Source organism: Spea bombifrons, chromosome 11 (assembly GCF_027358695.1).
Source record: "Spea bombifrons isolate aSpeBom1 chromosome 11, aSpeBom1.2.pri, whole genome shotgun sequence".
NCBI classification, from domain to species: Eukaryota; Metazoa; Chordata; class Amphibia; order Anura; family Pelobatidae; genus Spea; species Spea bombifrons.
In genome coordinates, this window is record NC_071097.1 from 9,050,073 (window position 1) to 9,065,750 (window position 15,678).

Below are 15,678 nucleotides of genomic sequence, written 5' to 3' on the forward strand. Positions count from 1 at the left end.
GCCTAAAAAAAATCAAAATAGACAAATCACCAGGTCCAGATGGCATTCACCCCCGCGTTCTAAGGGAGTTAAGTAATGTAATAGACAGACCCCTATTTCTAATATTCAAGGACTCTATAGTGACCGGGTCTGTTCCCCAGGACTGGAGCATAGCAAATGTTGTGCCAATATTCAAAAAGGGGACAAAAAGTGACCCGGGGAATTATAGGCCTGTTAGTTTAACTTCTGTTGTATGTAAACTGTTCGAGGGTTTCCTAAGAGATGCTATTTTGGAGAATCTCAATGAAAATAAATGTATGACTCCATATCAGCATGGGTTTACAAGGGATCGGTCCTGTCAAACTAACCTGATTGAGGTGAGCTCAAGACTGGATCGGGGTGAATCGCTGGATGTCGTATATCTTGATTTTTCCAAAGCATTTGATACGGTGCCACATAAAAGGCTGGTACATAAAATGAGAATGCTTGGCCTGGGGGAGAATGTGTGTATGTGGGTAAGTAATTGGCTCAGTGATAGGAAACAGAGGGTGGTTATTAATGGTACATACTCTGAGTGGGTGACTGCTACTAGTGGGGTACCACAGGGGTCAGTTTTGGGTCCTATTCTTTTTAATATATTTATTAATGACCTTGTAGAGGGATTGTATAGTAAAGTATCAATCTTTGCAGACGATACTAAGCTCTGTAACGTGGTTAACACAATAGAGGACAGTGCACGATTACAAATGGATCTGCATAGGTTGGAGGCTTGGGCTGGGATGTGGCAGATGAGGTTCAACACAGATAAATGTAAGGTTATGCACATGGGGAAGAAAAATCCAGGCTGGGAATATGTATTAAATGGGAAAACACTGGGGACGACTGACATGGAAAAGGACTTAGGAGTCTTGGTTAACATTAAATTTACCTGTAGCGACCAGTGTCGGGCAGCTGCTGCTAAGGCAAATAAAATCATGGGGTGCATCAAAAGGGGCATGGATGCCCACGACAAGGAAATAATTCTACCATTGTACAAGTCACTAGTCAGACCACACATGGAATACTGTGTACAGTACTGGGCACCAGTGTACAAGAAAGATATAGTGGAGCTGGAGAGGGTTCAAAGACGGGCAACCAGAGTAATAAAGGGAATGGAAGGACTACAGTACAGATTATCAGAATTAGGGTTATTTAGTTTGGAAAAAAGACGGCTTAGGGGGGACTTAATAACTATGTATAAATATATAAGGGGGCAGTACAGAGATCACTCCCAGGACCTATTTATACCCAGGACTGTATCTATAACAAGGGGACATCCTCTACAGCTGGAGGAAAGAAGGTTTCTACACCAGCACAGACGGGGGTTCTTTACAGTAAGAGCGGTGAGACTATGGAACTCTCTGCCAGAGGAAGTGGTAATGGTAAACTCAATAAAAGAGTTTAAAAGGAGCCTGGACGTGTTTCTTGAAAGCAATAATATTACAAGTTATGGATAGTAGATTAATAGGGACAGAACGTTGATCCAGGGATTTATTCTGATTGCCATATTTGGAGTCGGGAAGGAATTTTCCCCCTGGTATGGGGCAATTGGCATCTGCTTCATAAGGGTTTTTTGCCTTCCTCTGGATCAACACGGTAGGGACACAATATGTATATAGGTTGAACTTGATGGACTTTGGTCTTTTTTCAACCTTATGAACTATGTTACTATGTTACTATGTTACTATGTAAATCCTGGGGTGCTGCTGCCAGGGGCTCCTCCTTTGGTCGTAGTGTTCCAGGTGGAATAACTTCCGCGGTGAGTGCCAGTGTAAGGGAGGTCATGACAATTATACCCCCCATACACCACTCTACCTCCCCCTATACACCACTCTAACTCCCCCAGATATGCCATTCTCCCTCTCTGAAATTCATTACCCCCCCATACACTACTATAACTCACCCATATACCACTCTGCCTCCTCCCCCTCCCATACACCGCTCTGCCTCCTCCCCCCTCCCACACTCCACTCTGCCTCCTCTTCTCCCATACTCCACTCTGGCTCCTCCCCTCCTATACTCCACTCTGGCTCCTCCCCTTCCCATACTCCACGCTGGCTCCTCCCCCTCCCACACACGACTCTGGCTCCTCCCCTTCCCACAGACGACTCTGGCTCCTCCCCCTCCCACACACCACTTTGCCTCCTCCCCCTCCCATACACCACTTTGCCTCCTCCACCCTCCCATACACCACTCTGCCTCCTCCACCCTCCCATACACCACTCTGCCTCCTCCCCCCTCCCATATACCACTTTGCCTCCCCCCTCCCATCCTCCACTCTGCCTCCTGTCAGCAACGGAGGTTCACAACACACCAGGGAGCCGGGTAGAGAGGCAGAGTGGCGTATGGGAGGGGTAGGAGGGGTGTATGGGTGGCTCCCATACACCCCTCTGACTCCTCCCCCTCCCATACACCGCTCTGCCTCTCTCCCGACTCCCTGGTATTTTGTGAACCTCCGTTTCTGACAGGCACTTGCGGCGTTGCGGGGGATCTGGATTCTAGTTTTATAATCCGATCTCTGTTTGAGATCGGATTTTATAAGGAGAGGAGTTTTTCAGAGCATTTGCTCTGAAAAAAACTCTTTTTAATAATCGATAAAAATCGATTCGACTAATCGATAATGAAAATCGTTGTCAATGATTTTAATTATCGATTATTATCGATTTTATCGATTAGTTGTTTCAGCCCTAAAACAGCCCTTCAAATACTTTCCCAACCACAGAAGTTAAGCTCACAGGTCTATAATTTCCGGGCACAGAGGTTGAACCCTTTTTTGAATATAGGAACCACATCTGCCTTCCTCCAATCCTCTGGTGCAATTCCTGAAAGAAAAAATCCCGAAAGATCAGAAACGGAGGTTCACTTATTTCCTGACTCAGCTCCTTTAGTACTCGTGGGTGAATACCGTCAGGCCTCGGAGCCAGGGGCGGGCTGGTCCGGGGGGCAGGATTGAATGCGGCCGTCATGTGTACCTGGCGGGGGGGGGGGCGGTCCGTCCCGGCTGTCGCTCATCTGAGGGGTGCCACGATGCCGGCATGCCTTCAGAAACTATGCTCGCAGCAACTGTGGCTGTGCGCCGAGACTTGATGTCAAATCCCGGCGCACAACACTGAAGCCACGCCCACCGTCTTCCGGGTTCAGTGCACAGGACAGGAAGAAGAAGAAGAAGAGGAGGAGGAAAAGTGAGAGTGAAAGAAGAAAAGGTAGGAGAGAGTGGATTAGCAAGTGTGTGAGAGTGATGGGTGTTATGCTGAATGTAAGTGTGTGAGAGTGATGGGTGTTATGCTGAATGTAAGTGTGTGAGAGTGATGGGTAACATAGTTCATAAGTAACATAGTTCATAAGGTTGAAAAAAGACCAAAGTCCATCAAGTTCAACCTATATACATATTGGGTCCCTACTGTGTTGATCCAGAGGAAGGCAAAAAACCCTTATGAAGCAGATGCCAATTGCCTCATACCAGGGGGAAAATTCCTTCCCGACTCCAAATATGGCAATCAGAATAAATCCCTGGATCAACGTTCTGTCCCTATTAATCTAATATCCATAACTTGTAATATTATTGCTTTCAAGAAACACGTCCAGGCTCCTTTTAAACTCTTTTATTGAGTTTACCATTACCACTTCCTCTGGCAGAGAGTTCCATAGTCTCACCGCTCTTACTGTAAAGAACCCCCGTCTGTGCTGGTGTAGAAACCTTCTTTCCTCCAGCCGTAGAGGATGTCCCCTTGTTATAGATACAGTCCTGGGTATAAATAGGTCCTGGGAGTGATCTCTGTACTGCCCCCTTATATATTTATACATAGTTATTAAGTCCCCCCCTAAGCCGTCTTTTTTCCAAACTAAATAACCCTAATTCTGATAATCTTTCTGGGTACTGTAGTCCTTCCATTCCCGTTATTACTCTGGTTGCCCGTCTTTGAACCCTCTCCAGCTCCACTATATCTTTCTTGTACACTGGTGCCCAGTACTGTACACAGTATTCCATGTGTGGTCTGACTAGTGACTTGTACAATGGTAGAATTATTTCCTTGTCGTGGGCATCTATGCCTCTTTTGATGCACCCCATGATTTTATTTGCCTTAGCAGCAGCTGCCTGACACTGGTCGCACAGAGCTTAGTATCATCTGCAAAGATTGATACTTTACTATACAATCCCTCTACAAGGTCATTAATAAATATATTAAAAAGAATAGGACCCAAAACTGACCCCTGTGGTACCCCACTAGTGACAGTCACCCACAGAGTATGTACCATTAATAACCACCCTCTGTTTCCTATCACTTAGCCAGTTACTTACCCACATACACACATTCTCCCCCAGGCCAAGCATTCTCATTTTATGTACCAGCCTTTTATGTGGCACCGTATCAAATGCTTTGGAAAAATCAAGATATATGACATCCAGCGATTCACCCCGATCCAGTCCTGAGCTCACCTCCTCATAAAAGCTGATCAGGTTAGTTTGACAGGACCGATCCCTTGTAAACCCATGCTGATATGGAGTCATACATTTATTTTCATTGAGATTCTCCAAAATAGCATCTCTTAGGAAAGACTCAAACAGTTTACATACAACAGAAGTTAAACTAACAGGCCTATAATTCCCCGGGTCACTTTTTGTCCCCTTTTTGAATATTGGCACAACATTTGCTGTGTGCCAGTCCTGGGGAACAGACCCTGTCACTATAGAGTCCTTGAATATTAGAAATAGGGGTCTGTCTATTACATTACTTAACTCCCTTAGAACTCGGGGGTGAATGCCACCTGGACCTGGTGATTTGTCTATTTTGATTTGTTTTAGGCGGCACTGCACTTCTTCCTGGGTTAGACAGGCAACATGTACTGGGGCATTTATCTCATCCTGCTGTATATTACCTGACATTTCATTTTCCTCTGTGAATACAGCAGAGAAGAATATATTTAATAGATTAGCTTTTTCCTGATCCCCGTCTATAACTTCTCCCTCATTACTTTTTAAGGGGCCAACGCTTTCATTTTTAACCTTTTTACTATTTATATAGTGAAAGAACATTTTGGGGGTTGTTTTACTCTCTTTGGCAATGAGTCTTTCTGTCTCCACTTTTGCTGCTTTTATCTGATTTTTACATATTTTATTTTTTTCCCGATAGCTTCTTAGTGCTTCCTCACTGCCTTCCTGTTTTAGTAGCTTAAATGCCTTTTTTTTGCCATTTAGTGCCACCTTTACATTTTTATTTATCCACATTGGTTTTCTCTTGTTCCTGACTCTTTTATTCCCATACAGTATGTACTTTTCACAGTGAGAATTTAAGATATTTTTAAAAATCTCCCATTTAGTGTCTGTGCTTTTGTTTTTGAGGACATTTTCCCAATTTACAGTGTTAAGGGCTTCTCTTAGTTGATCAAACTTTGCCTTCCTAAAGTTCATAGTTCTTGTGGCTCCTCTAAGAGTTCCCTTATTGAACAACAAGTTCGAATGTATTATATTGTGATCACTATTTCCTAGGTGCCCTCTGACCTGCACATTAGTTACTCTGTCAGGTCTGTTGGTTAATATTAAGTCCAGTAGAGCGCCCCCTCTGGGTGTTATGCTGAATGTAAGTGTGTGAGAGTGATGGGTGTTATGCTGAATGTAAGTGTGTGAGAGTGATGGGTGTTATGCTGAATGTTTGTGAATGAGGGTTTCAGATAGCATGGATGTGTAAGTGTTGGGGGATAGCTTGGCATGGGGAGTCCGTAATCACGTTCCTTTCATGCCCAGATTCCAGCATGTAGTGGCTGCCTAGGCATGATAGGAGTGTGATTGCTGTTATAAATTATTTTTTGGTCCAACTTCGGTGTTTTAACACTTTTATTGGACAGAATAATTCAATGACAGTATTAATATATATATATATATATTGTGAGGTTGGTCTGGGATCGCCCCTCGCTGAGGTCAAGGGACAAGCGCTGTCCTTATTCAAACCAGGCACACAGCAGTAAATTCGTGCAATCTGACACAGGGTCAGGTTTATTAGAAAGGTTGCAGGGACAAAAGAAATATAACAGTAACAAAAGAAACACCTTGCCTGTCCGGCACTTACTATACATAGGATGTCCCTCACTACCAGCTGGAGAGCTTCTCTCTGCCAACTTAACATAACATAATATGTCCAGCAACCTTTACTCACAGGTCTCTTCCACAGACAGGCTTTCTGTGTCCTCAGTCAGAGAGAGCTACCTGCCCTCCTGGCTTCCCTTTTATATCCACCCTCTAATTCACTTAATTAATCACCTAGCAGGTGGAATGAAAGGAATCTAGGAGAAACATACCTCCCTTCCACCACCAATCCTACATGACTGTCACATATCCCCCCCCCCTCAGCTCAGGCCCCCGGGAATGAGCATCAGGAATCGCAAGACAGTGCACACGTGACGTGCGTCCGCATTTCCCTGCAGGCGACCAGACCTGTGCTCCACTGTAAAATTGTAGGCCTGCAGAGCTAGAAACCATCTAGTCACTCTGCTATTTTTCTCCTTATTCAGGTACATCCATTTCAGAGGGGCATGTCAGTGACTAACCTAAACTTCCTTCCCAACAAATAATATCTGAGGGACTCAAGGGCCCATTTAATAGCCAGACATTCCCTCTCCACAATTGCATACCTTCTCTCATGCTTATTCAGCTGCCTGCTTAAATAAAGCACAGGATGTTCCTCTCCATTCCTGATTTGTGACAAGACAGCCCCTATTCCTGTCTCAGAGCTACAGCAGTTTGGTACTCCCAAGTATCCCCATGTACACAAGTTACTGTGAAAGTGTCTGGCTGCCTGTTAGAAGAACCTATGAGGCTGGCCTTTATCACACTTACTACACTCCCGGAGTCTAACAAAGCCATCACCTTTTTATCATCCACTGTCAGCTCGCACAGGTGTCTGTTAGAACCTTCTGAGCTGGTAGCAGTACACACTACTTGAGCAAACATAGACATATACGTTTCTTCAAAAAGGCTGCATCACACTGCATAGGTTCAACAGTCACAGGACAGTTCATAGCAATATGACCCAACTCATGGCAACGAAAACATCTTATGATATCTCTGCTTTGTCCATAATCCTGCATGTTAGGTTTTCCTGAGCCCACAGTCTCATCCTGATCACGGAAAGTCTTCCCAGCTCCCATAAACTACGGAACAGTCTTACCAGGAACTCTTGCCATCCGGACAAAAGAAACACCTCTGTGAGTTCTGCTTGGCTTTTTGCAGTTGCATTTAGCTTGGACACACAAGAGAATCCTGAGCTGGGGCGAATCTCCTAAGTGACATCTCTAAGTGAGGAGTTACAAGCAAAGAAGGAGTTAAAAAGCAAAAAGGAGGGTAAAGTATACATCCTTGTTATTCCATATATATTTATATATATTTTGCACCTTACTGTCTGTTTTTGCCAGTTATTTGAGCTATCCCCATTGCCAAGATGTCCTCCATATTTGACAATGCGGTCAGGTGTACATCTTGCTCAATGTATGCAATCCTTGATCAGCGCTTCGAGGGTGCATATTGCTGTGCGAGATGTGTGCAGGTTGCTCATTTGGAAGCACAAATCCTGAGTCTAGAGGAGCAACTGGCAACACTGAGATCTATTGACAACTTGGAGAGGAGTCTGCTGCTCACTGAGCAAGCTCTCTCGCGGGTAGAGGTGGGGGAGGATAGCGGGATGGAGGTACAGGACAGTCAGGCAGCTAGCTGGGTTACAGTTAGAAGGCGGGGTAGGGGGAAAAGCGCCAGGGAGGCTAGTCCTGATCTAGCACACCCCAACAAGTTTGCCCGGTTAGCAGATGAGGGGGATGTTAGTTCAGAGTTAGCAGTACTGCAGCAAGTCACTGCCTCTGACCGCCAGAGCGGTGTCTGCTCCAGTAAGGAGGGAAGGACGAGCACAGGGCAGGCCAGACAGGTGCTGGTAGCGGGGGACTCTATTATTAGGGGGACAGACAGGGCGATCTGTCACAAAGACCGGGATCGCCGAACAGTGTGTTGTCTGCCTGGTGCTCGAGTTCGGCACATCGCGGATCGGGTTGACAGATTACTGGGAGGGGCTGGAGAAGACCCAGCTGTCATGGTGCACATTGGCACCAATGACAAAGTAAGAGGTAGGCAGAGTGTCCTTAAAAATGATTTCAGGGACTTAGGTAGCAAGCTCAAGGCAAGGACCTCCAAGGTAGTATTTTCTGAAATATTACCTGTACCACGTGCCACACCAGAGAGGCAGCGGGAGATTAGGGAGCTAAACAAGTGGCTCAGAAGCTGGTGTAGGAAGGAGGGGTTTGGGTTCATGGAGAACTGGGCCGACTTCTCTGTCGGATACAGGCTCTACGGTAGGGACGGGCTGCACCTCAATGGGGAGGGTGCAGCTGTGCTCGGGGAGAAGATGGCCAGAAGGGTGGAGGAGTGTTTAAACTAGGGAAAGGGGGGAGGGAAACTACAATATAGAAGGGGAAGATAGTATAGATAGAGAGCTGGGGCTTATAAATGTACCTCCTTCAGCTCCTTCAGTACCCTTGGGTGTATACCATCCGGTCCAGGGGCCTTGTCTACCTTTTAATATTTTTTAGTATTTAATTGCTTGAGCACTTTCTCTTGTGTCAGCCAATCCTATATTTGCTGCAACGGTTCCTTAAAATTAGCCAAAGGGGCTCCGTCATTGGTTCTTCCTTGGTATAAACAGAAAAAAAAAGCATTTGAGATGTCGGCTTTCTCTCTGTCCCCACTAACCAAATTTCCAGATTCAGATAATAACGGACCAACATTTAACTTTTTTTCCATTTACATACTTAAAAAATTTATTGGGATTGGTTTTACTTTCCTTGGCAATAAGTTTCTCATTTTCTAGTTTAGCCATTTTAATCTCCTTTTTGCAGGCTTTGGGATGCGTAACTTTTTAATGTGTGCTTTAAGGTATTGCATTTGTCCTCCGTGTTTAACCCAGAGAACAATCCATCCCAGTCAATACATTGCATGGTTGATTTTAGCCTGTCAAAGTTTGCCCTTCTGAAATTAAGTGTTTTGGTAGAGCAGTTATCCATTTGCTTTTTAGAATTAATCTCAAATGAAACCATGTCATGGTCACTATTCCCAAAGTGCTCTCTTAATTTAATGTTTGAGATAAGTTCCTCATTGTTAGTTCTTACCAGATCCAAAGAGGCATCTAGCATTGTGACATCCATGAAGAAATAGCAAACAAGCAGTTGGTAATATGGGACATGAGAGATCAGGAGAAGACAGGTAGATTTGGGTGCCACCTGCTTAAAAACCCTGGCCAATGATGCTTTGTTGCATGACATAGATATATCGACCTCCCCTGTGTGAATATTATTGAAGAGCATCAGTCTTCTTTTAATGTCAGGACACCAAGGACCCACAATGCTAATTACTACATGAACTTCTACCCTTCTGATTGGTCTTCAACTTCCTTACAGTTACTATCACGGTAACCCCCTGAGGCTGAGGACACATAGGGGTAAATTTGAGTTTGGGGGTGTGTGACAGACTTGTCCCTTGAGGTACACCGTTGTGGATATTATACCAGCCCAACTACCAGTTCGCCTGAAACCCATTTTGGCCTGACCAGGCAGTTTATACCTGTGAACTAAATTGGGAAGGAAAATATTACTGAACATATCTTATATACACTCAGTGTAGTTCCCCCAGGGTGCAGCCAGAATAGCCTCCTGCCCCACTGTGTCCTCTGTGAACCAGACAGGATTATCTCCACAGGGTGCCCAGCCTGGTGATCAGAGGTGGGGGTCTGTTTGTGGAGGCTAATCCCTTTATCTCCCCTATTGCTCATGGGAGGCCTAAAGGGGGCGGTTATGTTACTCAGAGTTCATTTTGGGACCCTGGTTTTATTACCAATCTTTAGGACCGGGGTTCACCCAGCCGCAGCTATGGAACTCTGGTCCGGCTACCGTGCAGACTATTCCGCTATTCGCTTTTTGGACCATAACATTCTTGGACCATGAACATCCACTCCATTGGTGCCCTGGGATTGACGCCGCTTTCTCAGGATCACCCCAAATCAGGTGGGCATTAATGGCCATAGAACTGTATGAGGCGTTGGGCAGTCTGGTAGTTGATGAGATTATATCTCTAATCCTATTATGTCTTGTGTATAAATATCGGTGCTGTCCTTAAAAAAGAGAGTTCTGTTTTAGCCGTACATTAAGTCTCGGCTATTGCCATGAGACATGGTAGATTATTTTTTTGTGCTTTCTCTTATGTTCCAAGCTTGAAAACCCCTTTGTGCACCCATGGCTCACTTGAGTTGCTTCTGCATTGAGAAAATCTCTTTTTCAAATAGGCTATTTTAAGTAGGAGTTAAAAAGAAACAGGAGTTGGAAAGAGAAACAGGGGTTCCACAAGGTACTGTATTTATACTGCTTTATATTTTTACTTTTAACTGTTTATTTTGACGGGTGTTCTTGTTTAACTGTTATTTTGTAGGGTCTCATTTATTTATTTATTTTTCTTATACTTGATTATGAGTATGGTTATGGGAGTTAGCAAGATTGATGATCTGACTCAATGCACATCTTGTTTCATGTATGCATTCCTGGATGAATCCGTCCGGGGTCCATACCTCTGTGGCAGGTGTGAGCAAGTGGCTTCTCTGGAAGCTCATATTAGAGATCTGGAGAAGCAAATTGCAACTTTGAGAGAGATAGACAATCTTGAAAGGAGTCTGCTGCTCACTGAGCAGAGTTTAGTGGGTGCAGGTAGTGAAGAGGGAGGAGATAAGGCAGCTGGGGAACAGGCATGTAGCTGGGTCACAGTTACACGTGGTGGTAGAGGGGGAGGAAAGAGGAAAGGTTTAGCTAGTCCTGACCTTGTGCAGCCTAACAGATTTGCCCGCTTGAGTGAAGATGTTGGGTGTATCAGCTCAGGAGTAGCTATACTGGAGGAAGCTGTTCCTTCTAACAGCCGAGGGAACAGCCCCTCTAGTATGAGTGGGGTTGAGAGCGTATGAAAGGCTAGACAGGTTGTGGTGGTAGGGGACTAAGAGAGTAGATAGGGTAATCTGCCGCTCTGATCGGCTTAACCAGACAGTTTGCTGTCTCCCGGGTGCTCGGGTCCGGCATGTTGCTGACAGAGTGGATGGATTATTGGGAGGGGCTGGGGAAGACCCGGCTGTCATGGTCCATATTGGTACCAATGACAAAGTCAGTGGAAAATGGAAGGTGCTAAAGAATGATTTCAGGGAATTAGGAGATAAATTGAAGAAAAGGACCTCCAAGGTAGTATTTTCAGAAATATTACCTGTGCCAACAGTAGAAAGGCAGCGGGAGATCAGGGAGGTAAATGCGTGGCTAAAGTCATGGTGTAGGAAGGAGGGTTTTGGCTTTCTAGAGCACTGGGCTGATTTTGCGCTTGGGTACAATCTTTATAGCGGTGATGGATTGCACCTAAACGGAAGAGGGTCTGTTGTGCTAGGGGAGAGGATGGCTAGAAGACTGGAGGAGTTTTTAAACTAGTGGTAGGGGGGGAGGGACACAGAGATCTTGAAAATGGAGATAACAGTTTCATAACAGAAACATGGTGGGATGAGACCCATGACTGGGCAGTTAACTTAAAAGGTTATACATTATATAGGAAGGGCAGAAAAAGCAGGAAGGGAGGAGGAGTATGCTTGTATGTTAGCAACGAGCTAAAGTCAAATATTAAGCATCTTGAAGGCGACAAGGGATTTGTGGAAGCTTTATGGGTAGATATCAACTTGGGGCGAAAAAAAGGAAAAGAACTACTGGTTGGGATATGTTATAAACCACCTAATGTTAATAATGATGAGGAAGAGCAGCTGTTAGAACAAATTGAGAAAGCTGCACATCTGGGTAACGCGTTAATTATTGGAGATTTCAATTACCCGGACATAAATTGGGATAGAGAGACTAGTAGTTCTGCAAGGGGATCCAGGTTTTTGAACCTGTTAAATGACACCTTCATGTCACAACTGGTACAAGCACCAACTAGAAAGGATACTTGTTTTGATCTGGTGATAACAAACAATGTTGATCTTGTGTCTAACATTCAAGTGGGGGAGCACTTGGGTAATAGCGATCACAATATGGTCTCTTTTGAAATAAACTCAAAAAAGAAATTGCCCATGGAGAATACTAAAACGTATAATTTTAGGAAGGCCAATTTCAATAAGATAAGGGCAGCTTTACAACTTATTGACTGGCAAAAACTCTTCAGGGATAAAAATACTGAGGAAAAATGGAGTATTTTCAAACAAATATTAGCAGGGTACACTTCTCAGTATGTACCACTAGGAAACAAATATAAAATAAACAAATTGAAACCGATGTGGCTTAGTGGGGTCGTTAAGCAGGAAATTAAAAATAAGAAAATGGCTTTTACAGCATTTAAATCAGACGAATCAGAGGCATCCTATATAAGATATAAGGAAGCCAATAAAGCATGCAAAAAAGTGATTAGATGGGCTAAACTAGAAAATGAGAGGGTGATTGCCAAAGAGAGCAAAACTAACCCCAAAAAATTCTTTAACCCCTTAATGACAATTGCCGGTCCTGGCACGGCACGGAAAAGCATGTGCTTTACGACAATTGACGTGCCAGGACCGGCACGTCTTTAAACGGGTGCAGAAAGCGATCTACTATCGCTTTCTGCACCCAAAAAGCGTTGCTGAATGCCTGGACCTCGAGGCATTCAGCAACGCCGCGATCGGCACGAAGGGGCCATCTCTGGCCCCTCCACGGGGCGTCAACATCCGCCATACTTTGTATGGCGGCGGACGCCCGTTTTAAAAGCGTTTAGGAGGCGATCGACGATCGCCTCCTAAACTTAAATGGTGTCGCTGGAATGCCTCGATCAGGAGGCATCCAGCGACACCAAACACTAACCTTTTGATAGGCTGTGACCGCTCCGGAGAGCGGTCACAGCCGCAGCTGCCGGCAATCTTCGCCATCAAGGAAGATGGCCGCCGTCCTGTAACAGGAACCACAAATTTTAAAAGTTCGCTAGATGGTCCAGACCATCTAGAGAACTTTGGCTCCACTTGCAGGTTGAATACAGGTACTGCATTCACCATGCAAGTCAATGGAGCCCAGCTTTCTAATCACAGTGTGATTAGTAAAAATAAATAAAAAAATAAAATAAAATTAATAATAATTAGAAAAAAATAGTAAAAAAACAGTAAAATGTAAAAATCATTTCCCACTGATGTCACTATCAGGGGAACCTTCAAGTTGAAAAAAAGTTAAAATTTTTTTAAAAAAAAATAATAAAAAAAAAATATATATATATAGCAAGTCCTAAAATTAGCATATTAGCTTAAAACAATTCTCGCATGGAAAGAGTTAAAATACTGGCATATTAAATGCCCGTGGGGTGTCTACTTTTAAAAAATGTATGATTTGATGGGGTAAATTGAATGGGCCAGGTTCAACAACGTCCCAATTAACACGGGGGGAAGGATGGCCACACATCTAATTTCCAATTAGAAAACTGCACACATACCAAATGTGGCCTTTTAGTTCCCCCAAAAAATGACACACCCATGCATGTGGGGTATCACTGCACTCAGGAGATGTTGCTGAACACATTATGGGGTGTCGTGTGACAGCGGCATATACCAGGAGCTGTAAATTCATACATAAAGTAGGTGTGTGTGGGAAAAATACACACACAAAAATATTACTGCAAACTTTGAAAAAATGCTGGTGGTAAAATGTGTGCATGCAAAGAGTTAAAATACCAGCATTTAAAATACCCTGTGGTGTCTAGTTTTGAAAAATATATGGTTTTGTTGGGCACACTGAAATGGCCCGGCTCAAAGATGTACCAAATAGGGCATGGGCAGTGGATCCCAAATGCCAAAGTTCAACATTGAAAAAAGCGCATGCCCCAAATGTGGCCCTTTTGCCCCAAAACAGCCAGGCAAAATCATTCATGTGAGGTATCGCTGTACTCAGGAGATGTTGCTGAACACATATTGGGGTGTTTTGTGATAGTGACATATACGAGAACATTTTAATTCATACCTGAATTAAAATGTGTGTGGAAAACCAAATGCAAACAAATGACTACCACAAAGTTTGACAAAGACTGGTGGTAGATATGGTGCATGGAAAGAGTTAAAATACTAGCATTTGAAATACCCTGGGGTGTCTAGTTTTCAAAAATATATGGGTTTATTGAGCACACTGAAATGGCCCGGCTCAAAGATGTACCAAATAGGGCATGGGCAGTGGATCCCCAAATGCCAAAGTTCAACATTGAAAAATGCGCATGCCCCAAATGTGGCCCTTTTGCCCCCAAACAGCCAGGCAAAATCATTCATGTGGGGTATCGCTGCGCTCAGGAGATGTTGCTGAACACATATTGGGGTGTTTTGTGATAGTGACATAAACGAGAACATTTTAATTCATACCTGAAGTAAAATGTGTATGACAAAACAAATGCAAAAAAATGACTACCATAAAGTTTGACAAAGACTGGTGGTAGATATGGTGCATGGAAATAGTTAAAATACTAGCATTTGGAATACCCTGGGCTGTCTAGTTTTCAAAAATATATGACTTGATGGGGTAAATTGCATTGGCCGGGTTCAAAGATACCCGAAATGGCACAAGGGGGGAAGAATTACCAGATTTGGAAAAAATGGCTTTGAAATAGCAAAACGCTACCTGTACTTATTGCCCCATAATGGGTAGAAAAAAGCAAAAAAACATAAAAACATTGGGTATTTCTAAACTCAGGACAAATAGTAGAATCTATTTAGCAGGTTTTTTCATTACCTTTTATAGATGAGTAAAAGATGTTTCAACTAAAAGTTAGAAACAGTCATTTTTTTCTAAATTTTTCACCATATTTTATAATTTTTTTAATAGTAAATAATATGATACAATCAAAACAATGTCATCTAAAGAAAGCCCTTCTTGTCCTGAAAAAAACAATATCTAATGTGTGTGGGTTCAGTAAACGGGAAAGAAGAAAACTACAGCTAAACACAAGCAGCGCAGAAATGTTAAAAAGGCCATTGTCACAAAGGGTACAAAAAGTAAAATCAGCCTTTGTCTCGAAGGGGTTAAGTACATAAATTCTAAAAAAACAAAGAATGAAAACATAGGTTCATTAATAACAGAGAGGGGAGTGTTGGTTAAGGAGGACCAGGAAAAAGCAGAAACTTTAAATAATTATTTTTCCTCAGTATATGTTATGGAGGAACCTATGGCAATGGATATACATAGGACCACTGAGAAAAATTTTCAGTCAAACTGTGAGTGGATGGCCCAGGACAAGGTGATTAGCAACTAAAGAAAATTAATGTTAACAAGGCTCCAGGGCCTGACGGTATTCACCCACGAGTACTTAAGGAGCTGTGTCAGGAAATAAGTGAACCTCTGTTTCTAATCTTTCGGGATTCTTTTCTTTCAGGAATTGTACCAGAGGATTGGAGGAAGGCAGATGTGGTTCCTATTTTCAAAAAGGGTTCCAACTCTGTGCCCGGAAATTATAGACCTGTGAGCCTAACTTCCGTTGCTGGGAAAGCATTTGAAGGGCTGTTTAGGGATAATATTCAAGAATTCCTTGGGAAGAATAGTATTATTAGCATAAATCAGCATGGTTTTATGAAACATAGGTCCTGTCAAACTAATTTAATTGCATTCTACGAAGAAGTAAGTAGA

General features: G+C 43.5%; 1 long non-coding RNA gene across 1 annotated transcript in view; it reads left to right on the plus strand.

The window, feature by feature from the left end:
- Positions 1 to 11,746, plus strand: part of LOC128469323 (uncharacterized) — a 173,484-nt gene extending 161,738 nt beyond the window's left edge. Inside the window, exon 2 of the long non-coding RNA XR_008345934.1 lies at positions 11,653 to 11,746. This is a non-coding gene — a long non-coding RNA (uncharacterized LOC128469323). The remainder of the gene's footprint in view (positions 1 to 11,652) is intronic.
- The last annotated feature ends 3,932 nt before the right edge of the window (positions 11,747 to 15,678 follow it).